Below are 17,564 nucleotides of genomic sequence, written 5' to 3'. Positions count from 1 at the left end.
TCGCTGACCTCCACCACCACCTTGAACCAATCTGGGGCCTCCTCATCGCAGAGGGCTGACACCTTGTAGGTGCCACTGGCCAGCAGGGGCCCGGTGGCACCATCGAAGGTGGTCATGGTGGCTCCAGGTGTGACCTGGCAGTGGCCTTCCATCCTGGCACACACTTGTGCCCCGTCACGGGTGATGCACACCTGGTCCTGGGGACACTGTGTGTCCCGGCACACCAGTCCCCGTGATGGGTGACAATGGCATTCCTTGGAGCAGTTGTTGAAGGTGACAGTCTCACCTGCCTGGAACAGGAAATCTCACAGATTAAGCATAATCTCCCAAATTTTGGGGGAATTTCCTGAATTCCAAAGGGGGAAACCCTAGAGAGTGAGAAATTCGGGTGGATTTGGGGAACTTTGGGCAGCTCAACCAGTTAATAGTAACTTTTTCTCTCCTAATCACAGATTTTTTGTGCTGTCCTTTTTTCTCAATTATTAATTCATTTTTCCTGCAACTCCCTTGCCAATTGTCGGGTTTCTTCCCCCAACAATTGTCCTTTTTGCCGTTAATTGTCCTTTGTTCACCCCAAACCCTCTACATGGGGCAGCTCAACCCCCAGCCTGGTTCCCAGAAAACCAACCCCACCAGTCCCCAGGCTCAGGTGTCACCTGTCCTTGTCACCTGACCTTGAGGTAGCGTCCCCTGTGGAGGCAGCCACAGTGCTCGGGTGACACGCAGGTGTCCCCATCGAAGACGAACCCCTCGTCACACTGACACCCCTCAAAGCACCCCCAGCTGCAGCGGGCGGGGCCCACCAGGGCAGCACAGGTGAGATCACAGGTGCGGGTGCAGAGCTCATAGTGGCTGTTTGGGGGGCAGGACAGGGCTGGGGAAAAAGAGAAAAAACATCATTGTTGGGACAATTCCAAATTGTGCAGGGTTTTGGTCAAAATGTGAAGGTTTTCTGAAAAAAATTAGTTTGTTTTTTTAAAATTTGACGACATCTTTTGCAAAAAGCAAGTATTTCTCCTAGTTTTGGCATTTCTATCAAAAATGGTTCTTTTCTTATGAAAATTGGTGTGAATTTTTTGTTCTGTTTTTTTTTTTAAATTTAATGGCATCATTCCAAAATGGTGTTATTTCTCATATTGGAATATTTTCAGTAAAATGTTATAAATATTGCCAAAATAGTAAGTTTCTTCAAAAATTCGAGGTTTTTTCCTCCAATTTTAGCAAAATTGGAAGGTTTTCTGCAAAATATTTTTTCCAAACTGAAGGATTTTTTTTTCAAACTTAGAGGAAAAAATTCAAAACTGGGGGAATTTTTCAAAATTAGTTAATTTTTTAAAATGGTAAGCAATTTTTTCACATTTTGAGGCCTTTCTAACAATTGAAAGGTTTTAAACAAATTTGAGAGTGAACTTCCAAATTTTAAAGTAATCTTTGCATAAAGGGACGATTTTTTTTCTAAACAGAAGGAAATATTTCTAAAATCTCAACGAATTCTTTCAAAAATAGAAGACATTTATGAAATTTTATTTTTTTCAGTTTTTAAGATTTTTTTAAAATACTGGAGAATATTTTCTAAAACTTAAAGGAATTTTTGCAAAATGTGAAGATCTCTTTGAAACACAGGGGAACTTTTTCAAAATCTGAGGCAACGTTTTCTAAAATGAGGAAAATTTTCCCCAGCTGGAGGAAATTCTTTGAAAAACTATTTTTACAAAACTTGAGGGATATTAGTTTGGTTTTTTTTCCAGGAGAAAATGTAGCTTTTGAGGAAAAAAGGACCTGAAATGACAAAATTCTCCCTGACTTACGACAGAACTCCTTTGTCCTCCATGCTCCGACCGTAGCCCCAGCAGCTTGGCAAGCAGCGGCGTACGCCTGCAGCGCGTGGCACAAGGCGGTGCGGTCCCCGCTGGCGGCACAGACGTCATGGACACAGTGGGTGAAATACTCCACAGGGCTAACGCGTGGGTGGCACCCCCGGAATGGCCCTGCTGCGTCATGGATGATCCCGCAGGATCCGTTCCTGCCGTACATCGCCTCCTTGGTGACATCACACCTGCTGCACACACCATCATCGCAGCCATCACTGCACGCTCGGTCCTTCTCTGGAACCTTCCAGGAGGTGACAAATTCCTGGGTGTTTTCCGCCAGTGCCCCATTGGGCAGCCGGAAGTCATCACTGGGATCTCCGTCATAGTCGCCGCCCAAGCCGCAGAGCCGGCCACGGTAGATGTCAGGTACAGTGATGAGGAGGAAGGTGGCTGTGTTGTAGAGGATGCGGATTCCTGCAGCAGTGTGAAGGATGATGTTATTCCCCTCTTGGCCAATTCGGAGGTTCTTGTCCTCTGTCACCAGCGGGAGGGTGTAGTGCTCCAAGTCCACCTGGAATGGGGATAGGGTGACATGTGTGACACTTTGGAACTGTCACTCCACAGAGACAGTGTGACTGTGGAAGGAAACACCCACCCTCTTTATAATCATGGTGTCACCATGGGAATCACTGTATCCTCCCCACAGTTGACATTGTACCCACGGATGGACGCCACCACCCTTTTCATCATCACCACATCACTGTGGGAGTCTCTAGACTTACCATCACCTCCCACCTCCGTCCCCGCTCCATGGTGACGGTGTACCCGTGGATGGATACCACCACCCTCCTTATCAGCACTGGGTCAGCGTGACTGCCTGCCTCATGCTCCACCAACACTGTGAAGTTGACCAATCGTCGTGCTGGCTCGCACACCCGCGCCAGGATGTAGGTGCAGGATCCCGGGATATTGAAGGTGCGTCCATCAAAGGTGACATAGTGGGGATCTCCTGACACAACCAACCGGCCATAACCAGTGGGGTGACATCCCAGCACGCCATCTTCCACCCGGCACTCCTCGTGGGCACCACAGAACGCCTCCTGGCAGGTCACTGTGCCGTTGGTGCCACAGCGGCAGCGTTCCCGGCATGAGGGGTAGAATTCTGTATCCTTTTGGTAGTAGTGACCAAGGTACTCACAGCCACACTCAGAACGGGGGACACAGTCAGAGCCGCTGAGGACATAACCGGTGTTGCAGAAACAGCCCTCGGAGCAAGGAGATGCAGGACAGGAGGTGGGGACCGAGGGGGTTTGGCAGGTGGGCTGGCAGGGGCTCCCACAGAGCTCATAGTGGGAGTGAGGGGGGCATGAAAGAGCTGGGGAGAAAAAAGGAAATAGGGAGTGAGGGAAATATCCGAAGGGATTGGGAGTCCCTCAGAGAAGGAAGGAAGGAAGGAAGGATGAATGGGGAGGGAGGGGAGAGAGGGAAGGGAGGCTCCCATTTTCCCCCATTCCACCCATACTAACCGCAGAACTCCGCTGTCCTCCATGTCTCCACAACCACCCCATGACTCTGGCATGCAGTGACATAGGCAGAGACACCTTGACACACAGTGTCACGGTGTCCCTTGTAGTGACAGGCATCGAAAGCGCAGTCCTGCAGGAACGGCTCCGGGTTGATGACACGGTGACACTCCCGGAAGGGTCCTCCTGCTCGGGCGATCACCCCACAGTACCTGTCCCCGCGGTATGGCTGCACCTTCACCGCGTCACACACCGGGCACTCTGGGCCACAACCAGCTGAGCACCCGGGGACGTCCCCCACTTTCCAGCTGTCACCAAGCTGGGTCTCATGGGAGGCGCGGTGGCCCGCGGGGGTGACAAAGTCGTCATCGGGGTCACCATTGGCATTGCCACAGAGGCCACAGACAGCACCAGAGTAAGTGGTGGGAAGGATGACACGGGCGTAGCTGTACCAGTCAAAGGTGACAGTGACACCGAAGTCGGTGGTGACAAAGCCATGGACGCCGCGGTAGAACACGGAAAAGTGGGGGTGGGTGAAGGGAAGAGACACAAAAGCACCATCCACCTGCAGGAAGGGGAGTGAGGGACAGGAGAAAAGAGGTTTTAAATCATAGTTTGGTAGGTTTTTTTTATTTTGGTTTTGTATTTTTATTTATATTATAATTTTAATTTATATTATATTTTCAATTCTATTTTCTCTTTTTACATTTATTTCTTCTTATTGACTTTTCACTGGCTTTCATTTTTTATCTTTATGCTTTTCATTCTTATCTACATTTTTGGGTATTTTTATTTGAATTATTTCTATATTTTAATTTGGTTTTAATATATTTTAAGTTTAATGTAATTTAAGGTAAAAATTGTAGAAAAATAGGAAATTGGTAGAAAAAGAGGGAAATTGCAACCAAAAGTTGGATTTAGTGGGGAAAGGAGGAGTTATTGGGAAAAAAAGGGAAAGCATGGGAGACAAAAGAATTTCAGGGAAAACAGGTGATTTAGAGTAACTAAGAGGACTGAGAAAATAGGATTTTTAGAGGAAAGAGGTTATTTTGGGGAAAAAAGTAGTATTTGACAGATAGAAGGGGGACTTGAATGAAAAGAAGGGTACTTGATCAGAAAAAGAGGAGAATTTGCAGACAAAGAGGCTTTTTAGGGGACAAAATGAAACTTTTGTGAAACCAAGGGTGAAAAGGGATATTTGGTCACAAAAACATATTTGGGCAGATAAAGGAGATTTGAAGAATTGGAGGAAGATTTGGGTGAAAAAAATGGGGAATCTGGGAGAAAATGGAGAATTGAGAATTTGGCATTAAAAAGGGTAGTTTGCGGGAGAAAAGGAAGACTTGGGGGCGGGGGGAAGGTAATTAGAAAATGGAAAAAAAGGGGAATATGAGGTAATTTGGGGATGAAAGGGATTCCTTGAGGGGTCGCCCACCTTGACCTTGCGTGGGTGCTCCTGGCTCATGCTGATGATGGTGCCATAGACCTCCAGGTTGACGGTCTTGGTGAAGGACACGGCGCGGCTGCCACGGTGGTTGTTTTCCACGGTGACATTGAAGGGGACCAGGGTGGGTTTGGGGGTGCAGAGAGCAGCAAACTGGTAGATGCAGGAGCCTTGGAAGTCAAACCTCACCCCGTCAAAGGTGGTGTAGTGCGGGTCACCCGTCCCGATGCAGGTGTAGTGCTTGTTGGGTGTACACCTTGCGATGCCATTAACCATGACACACTTCTCGTGGGATCTGCATGCCCCTGGCTTGCAAGTCACTGTCCCTGAGCCCTCACACCGGCACCGCTTCTGGCAGCTCCCATCTTCCCAGAATTCCTCGTGGAGCTTGTAGGAGCGATTGTTGTGGAAACAAGCAGAGATGGTGGTGCTGGGGTTGGTGGTTGCCTTGATGCCTACAAGGGATTTAAGAGTTTGTGAGATGTCATCCAGGGATGGTCCTTAGGAAGCCCCAGTGGAATTCCATATGTTGTGGACACCTGAAGTCAAATGAGGAGGGCTTAGAAGTATTTTAGGGAGAACCAACCAATGCAAGCCTTCCCTGAAAGGAGGTGTTGGGTACGTTGACACCTAAATCAAACTGGAGTTCAAGATACCCCCCACAGGGACAACCCTCAGGAAAAACCTTAGCACAATTCCCTGGTTTTGGGGCAGCAGGAGTGAGATCAAGTAGATTTTGGGGTCATTCCTTCCCCACTGGTTTTGTTTATGCCTGTAAGTGTTGTGGAGTCCGTGAGACACCAAGCAGGGATGGCCTTCAAGGAAAATGCTGGTATAATTCCACGTGTTATGGACACCTGGGGTCAGATTACGTAGGTAGGTGGATTGTGGGATGTTTTGGGGTGAAAAGACATATTGATTGTGTTGATGTCTACCACCATTGCTCTAGGCTAATACCCACAGCTGAGCTCTCACATAGATCCTCTTCCCTCTTCCCCAATATCCTCACAGACCCCCACATGAACTCACCACACCCTTCCATGCCCTGTGCAGTCTCCTGGTCTCCACAGTCTTCCTGGCATGAAGGATCTGTCCAGCTTTCTGCCCAGTCCTCACCACCTTCACCAGGAATACCATTGGGAACCATGGCTTCATCATCTATATCCTCATTGAAGTTGCCACAGAGGCCACAGCTGGCCCCAAAATAGCTGCTGGGCACTGCCACCATGATAACCTGGTCCTCATCATAGGTCACCTGCAGCCCAAAATCTGTCTGGAGGATGGTACGACCTTCATTTTGGAAAATCTGGACTTTTCCCTCTTCCAGGATGGCTGGAAGATTGGTGGGTTTGTTGTTAACCTTGTGGGGTGGGAAAATGAGGAAGAGGGTTAAACCTCAGCAGGTGGTTCCCAATCCCACTAAAAGCAAATATGTACAAAGGGAAAAATGATTTTATGAATAATCAGTTTGCATTATAAATTAGAATTTTTGCCCTACATCACACCAAGAAAAGCTCAAACTCCAAATCTGAATAATTTTCCATATCTTCTGAGTTAATCTTGTTTGTATGGAGACTAGGATTGAAGAAAAAACACATTCCACCTGGAAAATTGATTTGGAATGGAAAAAATTCCCGAAATTCCACAGGTGTGGCAGTTCTGCTTATTTTTTAAGGTGAACATCAATATTTCAATGATTTATCCTCTCACACTTTTTTTTAATGTTTTTCCTTGTTTTTTGAAGTTTAAACTCGGCCAGAAATTTTAATCCACTTGGAACAAATTATTTTATTGGAATGATGGATCTGAAACTCACCTGGACCGGCTTGTCCTCACCAGCATGGATGGAGACATTGTAGGCATAGACAAAGACATTGGCCAATGGCTTCTTGGATTGATCCTTGCTCCGCTGCTCCTCCACGGTGAAGGGCTCCAGGGTGGGGTCAGCCCCGCAGTACCTGGCCAGGGTGTACCTGCAGCCACCACGGGGGGATACGGAGGCCCCATCAAAGGTGTGGTACTGCAGGGATGGGGAGCCTGTGCAGGTGCCCAGGTAGTCGTGGCGGCAGGAGGGTGTGCCCTTGTCCAGGTGACAGCTCTCCTTATCCCGGCACTGCACCTGCCGGCAGGGGTCTGTGGGTTTGTTAGTGACAGACGGTTAAATTCTATTAATTGATTATATTATTGATATGTCTAAGTATATATTTATCTTTTGCATGCTTTTGTATCTGATTTGTAGTTACACATAAGTTTTTCTATATTATTTATAAATATATATATTATCTCTATGTTTGTTTGGATATGAATTATTTATCCACATAATGCTTATATACTTCCATCATACAGAATTACTAAAAATGTAATAAATATATCTGATTCTAAATAATGTATAAATGTAAATTTGTCACAGACATGTTATCTCGTATATATATTGTATTTGTCTCTAGACTTTGATATTTATTATTTATAATATGTTTATATTTATAGATAGGGATTTTTATGTATTATTTATGTACTTCTCCATTCATTCTTATTCATTCATTTAATATATTACATTTAGGTTTTTACTATTATTCCTATATATTTGTGTCTTAGTATTTTTTAAAATTATTGCTATTATAATATTATACATTATCATGTAATGTTATATGTTATTATAATACAATAATATTATTATGCAATGCTATTATTTTTATTTAAGAGGTGTTTTTCATTTGAATGATTATATATAATTAAATATAAATTTAATTATATTAAATATTAAATAGATATAAAATTTAATTGCATTAATTATCTGTTATTGATATCTATATAATTCAATATCATTTATTGCTATCAAATTCCGCCTCCACTCACCACTGTCGCAAGCTCCCTCTGCTCCATAGCGCTTCCCCTGTCCCATCCCAACGTTCCACACCCCAAAGGCGGCTGTCTCATGCTCCACACGATGGATTCCAAATCCGCTTCCCAAATTTATCCCAACCCACGAATATTCTGTCCCAGGGATCTGCTGCCATGCCACACTCCCTAATGGCCTCTTGTTCAGCAGTATTCCAGAAGCTTCTGCTGTCTTGGCCACTAGGAGGATGCGGTTGTCATATCCCTCCAGTGCAACAACGCTGTAGGAGTTGCAGTAACTGTAGGAGTCTGGGATGCTGACAAAAAAGGGCTCAAAGGTTACTGCACCGCTGTTCTCACCACTGCCCAACAGAAAAACCTGGACACCATCTTCAGAAGTGAGGAACAAGCCCTGTGGGGACTGGGTGCCAAAGAGCAGAGAGTGGTTGGGTTGTATCTCTCGTGTGGTTTTGGTGACTTCACCATGACCCGTGACACGCGTTGGTTGGGCAGCGGTGATGTAGATGAGGTTGGATTGTCCCTGGAAGGGCACTGGTGGCACAAGGAAGGATTTTCCCCACTGCGTGATAGGGTGGAGCTGTTCCACCACGTGATCGCAGCGGCTCAACCTGCCCACACAGGTGTGACCAGTGAAGACGGCCACCGGTCTCTGTGCCACCACCCGCGTTCCGGAAAGATCGGCTGCACTTTGGATCTGTGCTGCTTGGAACGGCTCCAGTGGGATGGTGAGGGTGGAGCCACGTCGATGCAGCCGTCCACGGAAGGTGATGTCAGCGTTGAGGTGGATGTTGACTGTGGTGGGTTGATCCCAAGCAGCCACCACAAACTGGGCATTGCGGGTGGGGCCAGGGTTGGGGGTGACCACGTGGTATTCCGTACCCCACCTGTGGACCGGGATAATGACAGCAGAGTCAGCTGCAGTGGGTTTGTCGTTGACCATCACTGCAGTGACGGCGGCAGTGGTCTTCACCACCACAGCATTTTCAAAAATTTGGCTTCCCACCATCTCGGCTTGGGGTGGGATCTTCACCAGGACTGGTTGGTTGGCGGCTGCTTGCACTGTCATCCGTAATCCGGGTCTCTTCATGGATATGGTGGCAGTGGTGGATGGGGAAGGGCCAGTGAGGAGGAGGAGGCGGAAGTCGCTGCGAAGGGTGCGCTGGTCACCATTCTGCAGGAAGGCCACCAGGAATTCGTCACCCAGGTGAGGCGGTGACATCTCAGAGGTGATGCTGGGGGTGTGGAGGAGAGCTGAGGGGAGGAAGAAGAGGGGTGGGTAATCTGACAGATTTATTGGTAATCAATTCTTTATTGATTTGATGGATTATTAAATTGATGGATTTCTGATTTTATGCAGATTTGATTGGTTAGATGGATAATTGGTTTGATGGACAGCTGATTTCATGGATCACTGATTGCTTGATTATTGATTTAGTGGACTACAGATTTGATAACTTGATCAATTTGGTAGGTTATTGATTAATGGATTATTAATTTAATGGGTTCATGATTAGATAAAGTATTGGCTTGATGGACCTTCAATCTGCTAGACCTTTGATTTCATTTGCTAGACCACTGATTTCAAGAAACATTGATTTGATGAAACAGTGATTTAATGGAATATTGAGTCAATAAATTATGGAGCCAATTGACTTTTCAGTCAATGGATTAATAAATTGATGGATTTTTTATTGGGCAGACTGTTGATTTGATGAAGTGCTAATTACATGGGTCATTGGTTTTGATTTGACAGTTTATTGAGTTTATAGACTATGGATTTGATGGGATATTATTTTGGAGAAAGAATTTAAACCTTGATCTGACAGATTATAGCTTTACAGATTTGATGGACTTGATTAATATTATGAACTATTAATTTGTTAGATCACTGATTTGATGGAGGGATAATTTGATAATTGATTTGATCAATTTTTCATACATTCATTCTCCAGTTAGGAGACTAAACTCCAGTTGGTAGAGTAAACTCTGAAAAAATATTTAATGAATTAGGTTAATCTGTTGGATTATCATTCACTGGAATAAACAGTTTGAACAATCATGAATTGTGTTGAAATCCCAATTAATTCCCTGGGAAAAAGATGGATCTTTTGGGTTGGGTAATCCTTCTTCTGTGCTGGATAACCCTTATTTTGAGGAAATTCATTATCTCAGGGGAATTTTATAGCTTTTGGGGCATCTCTCCAACCTGTTTCAACTTACCCCAGAACATAAAATTCCAAAACCATCTCAGCACATCTGCTTTTCCCAAGCTGCAATCCATGATGCTCTGGGTGAAAAAGGTGAAAAAACAGTCAAATTCTGATATTTTTTGAAATTTCACTAGAATTTTCCCCAAATTCACCATTTCTTTATATAAAATACACAAATCCCCAAAATCTGATTCAGCCTTGTACTTGTCCCAAAAAACAGTGTTGTACTGAATTTGTCCCCAAAATCTGTTCTTCTCATTCAAGGCATCCTCAAATTCACTACTTAAATTGCATTTACTAAAAAATGTGAATTTTATTCCACCTGGTGCAAAAATTGGCTTTTCCACATGTCTTCCCCCACCATCCCAGGTACCTTTCAATCTCTTTTCCTTTTTCCTCTTTTTTTTCTTTCCCCTTTACCTCCCTATTCCTGTTCCTATTCCTATATTTTTGTAATTTTATTTTTCCCTTATTTTCCCCATTCTTTCTTTTGTTTCATTTTTCCAGTTTCTCCTCTTTTCTTCAGATTCCATTCTTCCATCCAAATCACCTTTTGGCTTTTCCATTTCTTTATCTTTATTCCCTTTTCTATCCCCTTTCCCCCTTTTACTCCTTTCCTTCACTTTTAAAATTTTCTTACCTTTTTATCCTTTCCTCCCCCTTTTCCCTTTTTTCCCCTTATTCCTAAAAAATTCCTTAATTTTTCTTTTCTTCACCCTCCCTTGTTTCCTTTTCCTGCCCCCTTTTCTCTTGCCTCACTCTTTTCCCTTTTTTCCTGCTTATTCTCCCTTTTCCATATTTTCCCCTACTTTCCAACTTTCTTTCCCTGGTTTTCCTTTCCTCCCCTTTTTTCCTTTTTCTCCCCTTTTTTCCTTTTTCTCCCCTTTTTTCCCTTATGCCACTCTTGCCCATTTTTTTTTTTCCTCTCTTCTTTCCCTATTTTCCCTTTCCTCCCTCTTTTTCCTTCCCTCCTTCTTTTTCCCTTTTCTTCTCTCTTCTTCCTTTCCTTCCTTGTCCCCCTCTCTCATTCCATTCCAAACCCTTATCCTGCCCTTTTCTCCCCCAAATCCCTTCATAAGTCTGCCAATCCCACTGCTCCCAGGACCAGACCCAGGGCTGGGGTGGCAGGGGAAGGGAGGGTGAAGGTGGGGAAAGGGGGGAACTTTAGGAGTCTTCAGATGGATTTTCCCTCTTTAGGGAAAATCTTTCCTGCCAAAAAAATAATCAAAGTTATCAGATATACATTTGCCCTTACCTGCCTTGGGCCCTGCTTGATTCCCAGGTTAGCTCGGTATCCCCAAAGAGCTCCGTTTTATCCCCAAAGCTGTGAAGAAAACACAATCCCAGGACAGCAGATCTGGCTCCTCCCTCAATTATTTTTTAATTTTGGCAGAAAAAAGGGAAAGAAAATGACTAATCCAGTCACCCCCAGGGGATCACCCCACCCAATGATGTGAGATAATTTTTGGCCAGAAAAGGTGAAAACAGAGAGAAAAACAGGGTTTTTTTTGTTAAAACTGATGTCAAAAATTGGCATTATTAGATATCGAGGTTTTTTTGCCCAATGTGGTTTAAATTATTCCACAATGACAAGGAAGTGATGGAGCAAATATAGTGTAATCCTTTGAGAAATAGAGTGTGTAATTTGGGCAAAAAAGAGGGGAAAAGGGAAAGAAGGGAAGGGGAGGAAGGGGTGGAATAAAAAAACCCCAGCGTTTTGTGGATTGAGGAATTGATGGGATCACCAGGCCCATGGCATGAGGTGCTCCAAGGGGAAATGCCGGGTCCTGCCTTTCACAAGAACCTCTGCAGTTCCAGGCTGGGGCACAGTGGTTGGGAAGCTGCTCTTAATAAGAGGCTCTGGGGGTGCTCATGATAGCAGCAAAATCTGAGCCAGGTGCTCCAGGTGGCCAGGAAGGCAATGGCACCTGGGCTGTGCCAGCCATGGTGTGGCAGCAGGAGCAGGGCAGTGACTGTCCCCTGTGCTGGCACTGCTGAGGGCACACCTCAAATCCTGGGGACAGTTTTGGGTCCCTCATGGCAAAAAAGACACTGAAGGGCTGGAGGATGTCCAGAGAAAGGAACAGAGCTGGGGAAGGGTCTGGAGAATCAGGAGCAGCTGAGGGAGCTTAGGGGGGCTCAGCTTAGGGAAAAGAATGATTAGGGATGACTTTATCACTTTCTACAATTACCTGGAAGAGAGATTGCTGCCAGGTGGAAGTGAATCTTTTCTCCCAGGCAACCAGCAACAGGACTAAAGGAAATGGTCTCAAGCTGTGCCAGGGGAGGTTCAGGCTGGACATCAGGAGGAATTTCTTCACAGAAAGGGTCACTGGACATTGGAATGGCCTGCTCAGGGAGGTGGTGTAATCACCATCCCTGGAGTGTTCAAGAAACATCTGGACATAGCACTCAGTGCCATGGTCTGCTTGACATGGGGTGTTCAGTCAAAGGTTGGATTTGAGGTTCTTGGAGTTCTCTTCCAGCCTTAAGGTTGCCATGGTTCTGTGAGGAGTCAAGGATGGGGAGGGGTAAAGTTGTGTCTTGCACGTTTTGTGTGTCTTATGATGTCCAAGTGTGTTGCAGGTACAGCATTTTGGGGGTGTGTGCCAAGCTGTTTGTTGTGGATTTTGTCTACTGTGTACGTGGCTGCCCCGTGACTTCATATTGCACAAGACCCCAGAAGTTACCACCCAAAAAGGCAAAATTTGATTAATTCTGTCACATTTCATCCCAAAACCCCTCAGATCCCCTGTAACAGGGGGAACAGTGAGGGTGAGGATGACATACGTGTGATGATGACATACATGTGATGACATGACCATGGGTGCCATGACAATGACAAGGACATGGGCATTGCAATGTCTTAGATGAAATTTTATTGCTCTGCTAGAAGCTGGCATGATCTTGACCTGTGCAGTGACTTCATTGGAGATAACAGTGGCAGTGGTGATGTCCTTCTGCCACACTCCCCTCAATTCACCTAGAAGAGATATCAACAGCCCAAGAGGTAGAGCCACTTTCCACCCAAGTCCCCAATACTCCCCAAAAATATTCCCCTCAGAAATCCAAATTTTCCTCACAAATTATCCCATAAAATTCCCACCTTTCTCCAACAAACTTCCAATTGTTCCCCAAATGCTCAATTTCCTCCAGTTCCTAATGCCCCTAAATTCTCAATATTCCAATAAAGATTCCCATGGTTCCCCCCCCGGTTCCTAATTTTCCCCAAAAAATTCTGTCTCCCTCTAAATTCACAGTGGCCTTCACACAGTCACAAATTATTGCCTCAAATCCCCACTTTTCCCCCCTCATTCCTGAATTTACCCCCCTGATTCTCACTTTTCCTCAAAATTCCCAATTTTCTCCTCCAACTTACAACCAGCAATTGTTATCCAGCTGGGGAGGATCCACATCTGGGGCCTGGAAGTCATCCACCCTAAAGACCCAGCGTCCTGGGACCTTGACGTTGGAGGTGGTGGTGATGTTGATGATGGCATCAGTTTGGGATCCAGGGATGTTGTAGAAGTTGGTGTCATCACCGCTATTGAATCCCGCCTGGAAAATTGAAGGGGGGGGGGAGAGAATCTAGGAGGGCTCACCCCACCCAAAGAGCCCCTAAAATTATTTCATGATGCGAATATACTTGTTGTAAATACCCAGAAATTATATGTACCAATCCATGACCATCACTATGGCGATCATCCGCAGAAGAAGGGTGGACAACCTCCAGTCTTCACTATCATCATCATCATCATCACCATCATCATCAATCATCATCATCAATCATCAATCATCATCATCACCATCATCATCACTATCATCATCAATACTGTCATCATTATCATCTCCAATATTTGGGATGGGCCAGCCTCTGACCTCCATCATCATTCTCTCCAGAAGATGGGACAGGGCCACTTGACCTTCCCAAAATTGGTGTGGGCCAGTCCTGGACCTTCATCATGACCATGATCATCCCCAGGAAATGGGATGGGCCAATCCCTGATCTTCATCATCATCATCCTCAGAACATGGAGTGGGACAACCTCCCCCTTCTCCTCCACCCTTCCCACCTACATGTGCTGGGGTCCCCCCAAGTCCTGTTTCAGCATCTCCATCACTCGCTGCCCCTGTGGTCCACTGGATGTCCCAGTAGTTGAGGATGATGTAGAACATCTTGGAGTCAGTGGTCAGCACAGCCTGGAAGGTGTTGCCCTATGGAAGAAGGTCACAGAGGTCAAGGATGAGTCATGAAGGTCAGGGATGGGTTCTGGAGGCCAAAGTTAGGTTGGTCAGCAAGGCCACCAAGTGGGCCAACGAGAGTCAATGAGTTGCCCCACTTCATGCCCTATGGACCATGGGCCTCACCTTGTCAGATTTGGAGCCCCAGTAGGCCACATGGTCCCAGGTGGCCACGAAGGCCCAGGTGGCAGTGAAGGGGCTTTCGGGGAAGTATTGGGTGATGTGCTGGCTGATGTCCCCCAGCAGCGCTGGGTCGGTGCTCTGGCGGTAGAAGATGTCCCCACCCTCCACGTTGTCCACATCTGCCCAGAAGGGAGTCACGAAAGGGCGCCCGTCCGCCAGAGGGAAGGGGTCGGGGGTGTATTGTCTGACAGGCTTGTCAAAGGAGATCACCCCATTGTTGTTCACCTGAAGGTGACACCAGGAGTGGGTGGGTGCAACACCTTGACTTGGGTTTTGGGGTCTTCAAAATGGACCCTACAAGCATGCCTAGAACCACTACCCACAGGGACCCCCATCACCTATCAACACCCCAAGATCCACCGCTCACAGGACTCCTTCAAGACCCACCAACCATAGGAGCCCTCATCCACAGGACCCCCCAGCACCCAAAGAACCCATCAAGATCCATCAACCTCCCAGACACAGCACCCACAGGACCTCCCCAAATATCAGACCTATAGAACCCCCTAACAGCAACCACTCCCAGGACCCTCCCAAGGCCCACCACCCCCAGGACCACACAACCCCCACAAATCCCCCCGAGACCCACCCATGGAGGACCCTCACAAAATCCACCATCCACATGATCCCACAATGCCTACCTACACACCCCAAGATCCACCCTGTGGGGGGCCACCCAAAACCAACCAACTGCTCCAAGAGCCCCCAGCCATATGACCGTGAAGGACCACACCATCACCCACCATCCTCAGAACCTTCCAAGCCCCTCCAACCCCCCCCACCAATACCACCAGCCCCCTCAAGATCTCCCACCCATCTGAAGATGTTTCCGTGTCCAAGGACAAAACCCACTGTGAATTCAAGAAGGATTGATTTTGGGGGCACACACACACACATACCCACACATACACCCACCAGTGAAAAATTCAGTGGAAATGGGGAGGAAATTTGGAAAAATGGAGGAAATTCCCCAAAATATTGAATTTGGGGTCACCTACAAACGCAGTTTGGTGGGTTTTGCCATAGAAGGTGAAGGGAATGGAGAGGGTGATTGCCTCAGATGTCCCATCATCGAGTTTGGGGTTGGTTTCATCCCCCTGGTCTGGTCCATAGGGATAGAGCAGGGAACCTGTGGGAAAATCAGGATTTGGGAAAATCACGATTTGGGATCTGCCCTTAAATTCCCACCCAATTACATGGATTTTGGGGTGTAGCCCACCAAATTTGGGGTTCCCATGGTTACCTAAAAATGGATGTCTCTTCTGGGTTTTCATGATGAAACTGAGGTAAAAGGGAATGACCCCAGAGGAATTACATCGGCAACACATGGATTTTGGGAGAATAGCAGGAAAATGGCATGATGTGGGTGGGAGAAGGTATGATTTAGGTGGAAATAATGTTTTTTTATGGCTAAGCCCCCAAAAATTCACCTTTTTCAGATGAGGTTTTGGTGTCCACCATGGAACCTGGAGAAGAAATAGGAGGGAAAATGAGTTGATCAATCATTTTTCCAGCAGGGATGAAAATGACAAGACTTTTCAGAAACAATATTTACCTAAAATCAGGAGGAAGAAAATACTAGAGGGTGACATCCTCGACCCTAAAATAACTGTAAAAAAACCCTGGAAAACTTAAAAAGAAACTATAAATACATCCAAACAAGCAAACCAGCAACCCTCCACAAAACAGAGGATGCAGTAAAATGAAGCTCCAGAGACCAAAAAATTCATATTAAAACACCAAACACACACTTTGTCCAGGATGTTTGTGTGGAGGGCTTTGTGCATGAGTGGTATTTTACTAATTTTTAAAAATAATTTAAGCATTTGAAAAGTTTGGTTTTTTTATTTAATTATAGTGCATTTTAAAGTAATCATTTAATTTGATTCAGGAGATTTTAAAATTTATTTTAATTTCAAAAATTTAATTTACTATGATTCAATTAAAAAAAAGATTTTACATAAGTGAACATTATTAAATTTAATTTCAGTTTTTCATTCTAAATGTATTGCCTTTTATTTAATGGAGTTCTAAGGTGAATGCTATTTTTCTTTATCTTCTATTTTTTGATTTTTATTATTTTTATTTAACTGAATCTTCAGTTTTTGCTATTTGTGTGAATGAAAAAATTTTTCCCCTTCTGTGCCCAAATTCAGGATTTTTCTGCCCTTTTTCTGAAAAAAATGAGGATTATTTACATTTTTTTTCATGCATTTTTAAGTGATTTAAAGGCACAAATCTTCCTTAAGTGCATGTAAAACCAGGACTTTAAAGAGAAAATATTCCAAGAAATGACCAAAATCCCACCAGAATAAAAATTCCCTCACCTGGATTTCCATGAAGTGAAGAACTGCAGCCTGAAAATGAACTGAAACACCTCAAATGCTGGCTTTCACCTCGTCGTGTTCCTTTTTTATCAAAACAAAAAATACTGAACATGTAATTTGCCAACTTTCCACCCCTCCAATCTCTCTGAGCTCTCCCAGGATCCTTAAGAAAGAGAAATGCAATCACGTGTTGAGGACTTTATCACGTGCTGGGGATTTTGGGCTCCTCCAGATGTATCTTTTTAAGCATAGTTAAGACTTTTTTGGATAATTTTGGTGTCCTGAAGACACCTCTGGATCCCTCCTCACCCTATGTGAAGTTTTTGCCCCTTTCCAAGACTTCAACTTTCATCCCCTGATTTAATTTTTTTTTTTTAAATAAAGAAGTCCTTTTAAAATTATTTTTAATTATAGATCCTTTATCTCCTTTTATTTTTTATCATCAGGAAGAAAACAGATTATCCCTGTTTATTTGGGATTTTGAGGACTCTTTTTTGTTATTGTGAGGCTAAGAAAAATCTTTATCATATACTTTGGCCTTTCTTTCCTGGAAGAAAGAAGAAGTCCTTATATGCAGGAATTCTACTTTTTGGAGGAAAAAAAAAAACCCTTTAAACCACCAACATTTTTAGTGTGGTTTCTTTTTTTCTTCTAAAAAGAAGTTAATATCTTTGGGTTTAGGGATTCTTTAAAGGGAAAAAAAATCTTTTTTTCTCTTTATTTTAAGGAAAAAAATCTTGTTCCTTATTTACCTGGCAATTTAAAAGTATTTTTTGCAGGAAAACTATTTATTATCACTCTCCTTTTCTCTTCCTCTTTTTCTGAAGGAAAACCCCTAAATTTGCTTGTATTTTAAGAAACCTCATTTTCCCAGTTCCAGATGGTTATTTTCAAGCTCTTTAAAGTTGTTTGTATTTTTTGGTCCAGGAGCTAGGCTTGAACCTCTCATTAATTTTGCAAAAAAA

This window comes from Melozone crissalis, unplaced genomic scaffold, assembly GCF_028551555.1.
Source record: "Melozone crissalis strain CALT ecotype California unplaced genomic scaffold, PUWL_Pcris_2 ptg000005l_1, whole genome shotgun sequence".
NCBI classification, from domain to species: Eukaryota; Metazoa; Chordata; class Aves; order Passeriformes; family Passerellidae; genus Melozone; species Melozone crissalis.
This window is presented reverse-complemented; position numbering follows the sequence as displayed.